Below are 9963 nucleotides of genomic sequence, written 5' to 3'. Positions count from 1 at the left end.
CATTGTGAATGAGGGGAAGTGCGGAGTGGGGAACCCAAAGTCCATCTGTAGGCAACTGGACATCCCCTTACAGAATCCTGGGGAGGAGATGAGCCAGTCAGGGTGCAGTGTAGCAATGATGAAACATGCAACTTTCCTCTAGTTCCTAAATGCTTCCTCTGCCCCCCACTATCATGATCCCAGTTCTACCTTACAAACCTGGCTAGATCAGAGGATGTACACTGGTGCAGATAGAAACTGGAAACACACGGAATCCAGGACATATGATCCCTTCAGGACCAGTGCTGAGAGTGGCAATCCCGAAATGGTGGGGTGGAAAGGGGGAACTGATTACAAGGATCTACATATAACCTCCTCCCTGGGGGATGGACAACAGAAAAGTGGGTGAAGGGAGACGTTGAACAGTGTAAGATATGACAAAATAATAATTTATAAATTATCGGGTTCATGAGGAAAGAGGGAGCAGGGAGGGAGGGAAAACAAATGAGGAGCTGATACCAAGGGCTCAAGTAGAAAGTAAATGTTTTGAGAATGATGATGGCAACAAATGTACAAATGTGTTTGACACAGTTGGTGTATGTATGGATTGTGATGAGTTGTATGAGCCCCAAATAAAATGATTAAAAAAAAAAAAAAAAAAAGAACCAGAAACTAGGCAAACATCCCGTCTTTGTGGAACTTGTATTCTTATAGGGAGAGTAATATTCTTATTACAATGCTGTAATGTTTCAGAAAATTCTATAGTCCGAGCAAGAGATCCCAGTGGACTCTTCACACACATGGTGTGCGCATGGTTGCAATTGTTTTGAGGACACGGGGCATCCCATCATTTCTTCTCCATTAAGCTAGATATGGGTTGTTCCTTTATGCTTGTTATTTGGTAATTGAGCTAATGTAGAACCTAAAGTTACTGATTGGACACATTTCTCAGCATCAAGAAATGGAAATATTAAGATATAAATGTCAGAATTTTAAAGAAAATGAATAAATGGCATCTTCTGTTTCATTTTTAATTCTGTCTTCCTTCTTGGTGTTTGGGCACTGGGTTTGCATCCATGTCTGTGCTTCTCCTTGTCCTGGCCAGGAGTTCGCTTTATCCAGTCTCTTCTACCAATCTTTCTCAGTGGGTTTGTGAGTTTCCCTCTTTACTTGTCTCCCTTTCCTCGTTCTTCCCCTTAATTTTCATGTCTTCTTACCTTTCTGTTCTTTTGTTCTCCTGCATTCTTCCCTGGCTGTTTCTCTGTTAATTTTCATCATATTAAATGAGTCCACAAGCATTTCCAGTCTTTGGGAAGCTATTATAGCTTAGAAATATCCCAAATTTGAATTTTTCCATTTGCATGAAATTACTGAAAAACCATAAAATGAAATTATATGCATCCCTCCATGTGACTAATCTTATAGATATTTAGCTATCACAATGAATGAATGCCTAATTCTCAGTATACAATTTAGAAGTACCACATGCTCTTCAGGTAAATCATCATGACGGCACTTAATAATGCCTGATTTGGTTCATATATTTCAATTGAGGAATATCCACTTACAGATATTGAAGGTTTACATTTAAAGTATATCCTTATCTTGTGGACAAATGTCTACAATGTATACTATATTTAGTAAGCGACAGGGCATTTATTCTTGACAATATAAAAGATTAAAGTAGTTTGAGAATACTACTATCTAGAAAAGTGTGCTGGTGGCACAGTCAAGGATTTATTAGACTGCTAACTAAGGGTTGGTATTTCAAACTCGCCCATCATTTTGGGAAAACGATTTAGGCTAATGGCTCCCATAAATATTTATAGCTTCACATTCATAATGATAGTGGGTTTGTTTTATTTTAATAAGAAAATTGTGGGGTACTAGCCCCACAATCAAATGGGTCTAAAGGGTGGTTGTATAACTGAGTGGTAAAAATAAAGTGACATCAGACAAGATAAAGCATGCAATTGCTTACCTCCCTGGTGGCCATGATCTCAGGAGCCAGGTCGACGCAGAAAGCCGAATTTATTTCCAATTATGGCCTATATAGACTTAGGGGCATGCAAGCCCTACTAATTACATTGTAACAGAATGGGGTTGCACCATAGGCATACATGCAGTAGGAGGGGGACAAGCTAGGGGTGTACACACAATAGGAAAGGGAGGCACTAGGGGTACACCTGTGATAAGATGGGCAGACTCTAAAGTCAAGATGGCAGCCTAATCTTGACCCTCCTTGAGTTGGCTTGACTTTATCTTTGGGCTCTCCTTCAGGGGAGTAATCCACTATCCTTATCAGCAGGGATTGGCCCCACCTAGGGTGGGACAGACAATAAGGTCTGATTGCTCTAGATGGCTGATAACCCTCTGGAGATAACCTTTAAGCAGCTGACCATGTGTTATCAAGCAGCATCTTAGGTTTGGCAAATAATATAGGGGCGACACCTGGGGGGAAATCTCTCTGTATCCCACAGAAAATCACTAAATTTGTTACATTAAAGCTATGGAATCCTACAAAAAATAGAATATTAATGTCGGTTAATACTTGTTTTCTTGTACATGATGAGATTTTATTTTTATTTTTGTCTACTGTTTTGACATATTAGTGTAAAAAGGTTAATGGTTTTGGCCAATTCTCTAGCCTAAGCTTAAGTGTTTATGATACTCAAAAAGTATTAGAAACTTCCCTGATTTTAGGAGCCATTTATAACGCAAGTTCTTGTTAGTGTCTTTTACCCAAACCCATTCTTTAACCTAATAATTATAATTGTTAAAAATTCAAGGAAATCTAGGAGCCCTAGTGGCAAAGTGATTAAGCACTTGGCTACTAACCACAACATCAGTGGTTCAAACCCGGCAGTTCCTCCACCAGAGAAAGATACGGTTTTCTGCTTCCATAGAATTCCTGTGGAGTAGTATTTTTGAGTTGCTATGAGACAGAATAAATGTATGGGTAATGAGTTTGGTTTTTCTTTGGAGTCTCAGGAAATAAGATATTATCCTAATATCTAAATGTATTGCTGTAGGGAAATATTTACATAAATAGGATTACAGTAATAAAGTAGAAAACATTAAAAAGTATGTTTGTTAAAGCTAATGACAGGAACAATTTTCTGTCATGAAATAAGATAATGCAGAATTTGTTGGATGTATTAGGGAAATGTGCAGACCTATATAGAGCATGTCAAAAACTATAGCTTCATGTTGTCATACTTTTGTTTAATAAGATTTCTGTGACTTTATACCTTTTGATGTGCCCCCATCTGCTTTGGGTTACTTTTGTTTTCTAAATATACTTGGAATCAGTTTCATATTCTCTGTCATCCATTATTTGGTCATTTTTTCACTCAAATCTCTAGGGGGGAAAAGCAGTCCTTAATAAGACTCCTACACTTTTTCTTCAGTCCAATACAGGACTTTCTGATAAGTTTGTATCATTCTTTTGCCTGAATTTCCTCTATTCCTTGACATCAGGATGTTATCTATATACGTGTATGTACATATGTATGTACATGTATGGGTGTGTATTCAGTGCGTCACATTCCCTTTGGTGGTATGTGTTCTGCTTCGCTGTACCTCATCGCTTGCCCTCCTTAGGAGCACGAGTCTGTGTGGAAGCCATTGTACTTGTCCTGTATTTCCATTATCTCGTTTGGTTCTGAACTCACGAAGCTCTTCTCTGTGGCTCTATTGCATTTTTCCTCCTTCACTATGTAGGGGACTCCTGTGTGCTCTTCAAGTCTTGACCCCTCAGAATGCTTGAATCCACATAGTGTGAATGATTTAATAAAAATTACTTAAGATTTTTTAGAAAGACTTAAAAAAAATTTAAATCTTTTTATTGGGGGCTCATACAACTCTTATCACAATCCATACATACATCAATTGTGTAAAGCACATTTGTACATTTGCTACCCTCATCATTCTCAAAACATTCGCTCTCCACTTAAGCCCCCGGCATCAGTTCTTCATTTTCCCCACCTTCCCTGCTCCCCACTCCCTCATGAACCCTTGATAATTTATAGATTATTATTTTGTCATATCTTGCCCCGTCCGACGTCTCCCTTCACCCACTTTTCTGTTGTCCGTCCCCCACGGAGGAGGTTATATGTAGATCCCTGCAATCAGTTCCCCCTTTCTACCCCACCCTCCCTATATTCCTATGCTGATTATAAAAGGAGCTATTTTGACACATTGGGTTACACACTGAGCTATTAGTGGTATGTTCAGAAATTCAAGCACTCTGAGAGAAAAATGAGAAAAAAATTACCGGTTCCTGTAAAGATTCAGTCTTAAAACCCTATGGAGCACTTACTTATTCACTGTCCTATTGGGTTGCTACAAGTTGGTATGGATTCAAAGACAGTGTGTTTATATGGATTCTAAACTAAAATGTCTTTGCCTGTTATGTACTTAGTTGTTTGTGCTGCTCAAAAAGTTTTCATAAAGAAGCTCAGTCTAACTTTCTATGTATCAAGTACATAGGATTAAGAAGAAAAGAATAATGAAAGTTTACATGAGTTGTTAGTACTGTATAGAGTTGCTAGTTAAAGGCAGGATCTATTGCAACAAATACATCTGTGGCATGAAAACATGGCAATTTTGAAGCAAAGTGTTTGCCTCTCTCCTAAAGGTCATGGAAAAACGTAATGAAAAGATAATGGGGTTTTTTGCTCTTTTTCAGCTCCCTTTTGTGTATTCATGTATATAAATCAAAAAAGGAGTATTTCTTAATTTTAATACAGCCAAAATAACTATCCTTTTGAAATAGGCTTATTCTATTAAGAAAAATATTGCAAGAATACTCTAGATATACTGTAGAAATATGTGCTTACTGGATTCATTCTATAAATAACTACATACATAAAAAATTGGGGGGCTTATTGTTGTTCAATAAACTTTTACTTACAGATGTGGCATTTGCCTTTCATTGCTGTCATTGTTGTTAGTGCTGTTGTGTCAATGGAACAAAAGAACAATCAATGTACAATAGAACAATCCTGCACTAGCCTCCTATTAGCTCTTCTGTTCCAGCCCATCCTTGCAGGCAGTCTATCTTGTCTTTTTTACTGTCCTACTTCTTTATCAAGCAGGATGCCCTTTTCCAGGATTGGTCTATCCTGATAAGCATGTCGTGTCTAGGGAGCTGTATTCCTCCCAAGACAGATTTGTTTATTCTTTTGGCAGTCCATGGCACTGCCAATACTCTTGGCCAGCTCCATAATTCAAACGCAGTGATCTTTCTCAGTCAATGTCCGGCTTTCACATGCCTATGAGGCGATTGAAAATACTCGGACTTCAGTCAGGGGCACCTCAGTCCTTAAAGTAGCACCTTGCTGGTCAACACTTTCCAGAGGTCCTTGTGCAGCAAACATACCCAGTGCAATCTGTCATAGGATCTCTGGACTGCTGCTTCCATGAGCATTGATTGTAGATCCAAGTACAGTGAACCTCTTTACAGCTTTAATCATTTGTGTTTATCACAATGTTATCTCTTGTTCCCATCGTGCAGATTTTAGTTTTTTATGTTTGGTTAGATTTTAAGTTTGAAAAATCACAAATTTAATTTTATGAAGTAGTAATTCCAGGGTTATTAATTAAAGTTGGAATTTGTATGTTCATTTATCTGGGGGAGAAAATTGGAACTAAATGTACAGAATAGAGGAATATTCCTCCTCTTATGTCTATTATATTAATGATGCTAAAGGATGTGTTCTTTTCCTTGTTTTGAATTTTTTAAGCTATTGGCATTTTCTGTCAGACAAAATTTAGGAGATCGACTAATGAAAAAACATAAGACCCCATCTTCTGGTTTTGATTTATGATTTTTTAAAGTACTTAACAAGACTGCTTGATAGACAGTACTAAGACAATGTTGTTGAAACTTTCTATTCTGATATTTCCTTCTTTGTGGATGGAATTCTACTAGTGTAGCCTTCCTGTCCTCTTATTTTCCCAGAAGGAAGCCTTGGCTGTCTACAACCAGCCCAATCCTTTTAGAAGATAATTGCTACAGTAACACTGTGTCTCCATTCTGTGTATCTTAAAATGCACCCCAAAGTATGCTGAGGCCTTGCTATGTTCTAGAATGGCTTTTGATTGTGTGTGTGTGTGTGTGTGTGTGTGTGTGTGTGTGTGTGTGTGTGTTTGTTGGAAACTCAATATTATGAAGCCATATATTATTGTATACAAAAGGCATCTTCTGATTCTCAGGTTTGTCAGTAGTGAAGCTGAAGTTTATTTCAGTGTTCCTGCCTTTCCCTTTATGTTAGTTGCTCAGTAGATTCAGAGCTCAGCTGGGCATATCTGGGGCAGTCATTATGCTGGTTTGGTATACTTGCATATCTTCTTAAATTTGCACAGCAGCTCGATCAGTGAAGTACCTTATCTCTTTTTCAGGTCTCCATGAATTGGTATTGACTCTAGGGCAACTACCAACAATAAGGCATATAGGAACATGAGATTCTAAGAAAACAAATTTAGTTGATCAAGGCCTATAATTCCCACATTCATGCTCATTAGGATAGCCCAGGAGAATATCACAGATTAAATATTTTAAAGAACTTTCAATAATATAAATCAATAAATAATACAAGTGAGCTTTATTGTTTTGTAACTTATCCTTTTGATACCTATAATCACAAACTTTTGAATGTAACCTGTAAATCCTTCAATACCTGGCCATTTGCCTACTAACACCAGTTATCCTGGCTGCCTTAACTTTTTCTAAGCAATTTTGCTTCCGGAGTGTAACCTCCTTGTTTATCTGGGTAACCCTACAGGCCCTTCAGATCTCAGCTCAAATATTTCTTCTTCAAATTAGCTTCCCACTGACACCATATTTAAAGGGGCCCACTTTGTGGATTCTGCTACTCACCTGATCACTAGTAGTGATTATATATCTATTTCAAGTCTGTGATTCCACTAGATCACAGATTCATAACTTCAGTAAGCACTTTTTTTTGTTCACCTCTGTGAGACTGCAAATATTTGGTGCCCCCAAATTATTGCTAGGTAGATAAACAAATTGGCATTGTGCTTCGTGTCATCCATTAGCCTTTAAGAGTGTGCCTTTTTTACATTCATAATGTAAATAACATGCTAAAGACAGCCTCTTCTCCCATAATTATGAAAAATATTTTTAGAACTAATATCTGAGGTCTGATTTTTTGACTTTAAACTATGAAAATAAGTCCAAAAGTATTGCTATAAGCCATAGAAACCTCTTACTAACTAAAGGTATCAAGAAGTTATTCTTTCTGGACATAGCCTCCATCTAGATTGGTACACTTTTGAATGTTTGACCATTTCCATCTCCTAACCCTTTTCTCAAAGAATTCTGCCTCCTTTGATATCTGTGACTCATAATGGCACGTGTCCATCCTTGAGGGGCGCACATCATGTTCCTTTTGCATGTTCTCTGGGTTTGGGGGGATGAAGGGAATCTGAAAGGGCCAAGCTAGTGCTATTGGGGTTAGGGTAAGGTTTCCTTGTGAAATTCTCTTAGGACATCTCTTGCTAGCCTGACAGTGACCAAGTGCATTCTCATGATGGAAAAGAAAAAAAAAAAACATTGACACACTTTCTTGATCTTTTTCTCATGAAGCAATTTTCAATTCTCACAAAATTTACTGTTAAATCACGTGGATGTTCTGTCTTTTGTGAAAATCTATAAAGATTACACATCTGGAAACTCCAAAAACAGTAGGCATCCCTTTCTGAATTGTCCTCTCTGCTTTTAATTTAAGTGGCCCAGCAGACCCCCTCAGATAGCACTGTTTAAGTGGACATTTTTATTTGAAGGCACACTAGAAAAATTGTTACAAATGAATTACTGATAGAAATTTTTCCGCTTGAATCCACTGACAAGCAGAGACATGTTTAAACATATTTTATTTGGAATAAATTCACATAAGTATGGACAAAAACCCTAGTAGCAATATATTTGACTTACCCTTGTATAGGAAACATAGAATAGATCTCCAAGTATAAATAGTAAAGATACTTTTAATTTTGGAGAACGTAAAAAACAAAGCTATACCAATGATGGAACTTGATTTTGTGGTATTGAGCATATGAGATGTAGAAAAGAATTTCTTTCTTGCTACATTTCATTACCAATCAATATTTACTCATCTACTTCTGCTTAGTTTGTATAGCAATGAAGAGCATTATAAAGCCAGGCCTTGTCTGCTAGGCTCTCTTAGGCTGGCCTAGTGAGGCTGGCCTCACTTTACTACCATCGAGTCAGTTCCAATCCACGGTGACCCTATAAGTAAAGGGTACAACTGCCTCTGTGGGTTGCAGACTGTAACTCTATGGGAGTAGATAGCCCCATCTTCCTTCTTTCTGTTTTTCTTTCTTTCTCTCTCTTTTTCAGTTTTTTTTCTCTTTTTCAGTTTTGTTAGCACATAATCCACATCATACAATTCAATTATGTCAAGAAGAATTGTAAATCATTATGGCAATCAATTTCTGAACACCACCCCCTATGATTAAATCACCTTTAAAATGAGATGTGTAATGGCTTTTAGTTCTAGTGTTCCCTCCCCTCCCGCCTTCACGCTTTACTCCTGAAATCTCTTCACCTTCCCCATCACTCCCCTGACTCCCCTTTGCCTCAGTTATTATCTCTATACATCCACTCTTGTGCTTCATAAACTGTTAAAACAGACACAATAGAGAACGAATATGAAATGACATGGGAAGGACAAAACAGTAGCAATATAAAGATACAAATATGACAATGGGCAAGGAAAAGACTTCAATCAATGTCCAAAAACCCAGGATCAAACAAGAGATCCTTGCACCTTGAACAAATTCAACTTGGGTCTAGACTCCAGAGGAAGTTCAACTGGCCATGTATTAAATTTTATCCAGCCTAATCAGGAGTACAATGATCTATGTTTGATAGTAAGGCTGTTCCAGACCTTTGCCTGGGATTAGTTGGGGAATCTGCCAGAGGCTTAATGTGACTAGATACTCTGCAGATGGATTTGGGGCTCCCACTCTCCCCTATGGCCTTCCACAAATTAGGTGTTCACAATTTAAGCTCTGATACCTTTCTCTTCGTCATATTTAAATTTTGTACTTGTTATCTTTGGATCACACGAGCTGATGTGCTTCTTCCATGTGGACTTAGTTGAGTCTTCACTTAGATGACTGCTTGTTTCAATACAAGCCTTTAAGACACCAGACACTATTCTGATTGATAGCTGGACACCTTCTGTTTTCTTCACTACACTTTGCTGTAGCACCCTTAGCTTCAGTAATCATGGGCCATGTTATCAGAACTAACTATTCCTGGATTGGGGCACCCAGAATCCATTTGCTTGCCGTTCATCTTAGGACACATTGAACCCCCATATGGCCCAGGACATTAGCCAGCAGCAAACCAGCCAGCAAATAATGGAACAATCAAACAAAGAGAAAAAGAAACAAAACAAAAACTAAAGGCAGGGAAACAAAACCCTATATAAACAAACAAAAAATACAACATTGTGATCAACCCTCTGGGATACCCCCTTTTATTTTTCCCCTGGAGCAGTTGGTGGTTTCTAACTGCTGACTTTGAGGTTAGCAGCCCTATGTATAACGATTGTGTAGGGAACATTTTACTACCTAACCCATGCTTTTAAATGTTATTCCTGATAAATTACTTGTTTATTCAAGTATGTTACATGAGGTCAGTAGTAAGGTAGGTATGAGTTCATTTTAATTCCTATATTAGGATAAAATAAGGTACAATTTTATGAAAGACCAAATGCTGCTTTTCTCTTCCCACTTGTTGCACTGATTTTGCCTATGTTAATATATCGAAGGGGCAAAACAATACCTTTCCACATACTTAATTTTGCATCACTCAATTGTTAATGCGTTGACCATGGCAGATGTTCAGTTTCCTTGCCAGCTGTTCCCATGGAGTAATGGCCCAATGGTAATAAATATTCAACCAAGGCCGGCATGAAAATAACATCA

At 37.9% G+C, this 9963-nt stretch overlaps 1 protein-coding gene across 6 annotated transcripts in view; it reads left to right on the top strand.

Moving 5' to 3' along the window:
- PTPRM (protein tyrosine phosphatase receptor type M) overlaps positions 1–9963 on the top strand; it is a 707951-nt gene that overhangs the window by 160453 nt on the left and 537535 nt on the right. The window lies entirely within an intron of this gene.

This window comes from Echinops telfairi, unplaced genomic scaffold (assembly GCF_000313985.2).
Source record: "Echinops telfairi isolate 266 unplaced genomic scaffold, ASM31398v2 ScPeMD7_57;HRSCAF=196, whole genome shotgun sequence".
NCBI classification, from domain to species: Eukaryota; Metazoa; Chordata; class Mammalia; order Afrosoricida; family Tenrecidae; genus Echinops; species Echinops telfairi.
The sequence above is the reverse complement of the archived record's forward strand: the minus strand, read 5'-3'. Positions and strand labels throughout refer to the sequence as shown.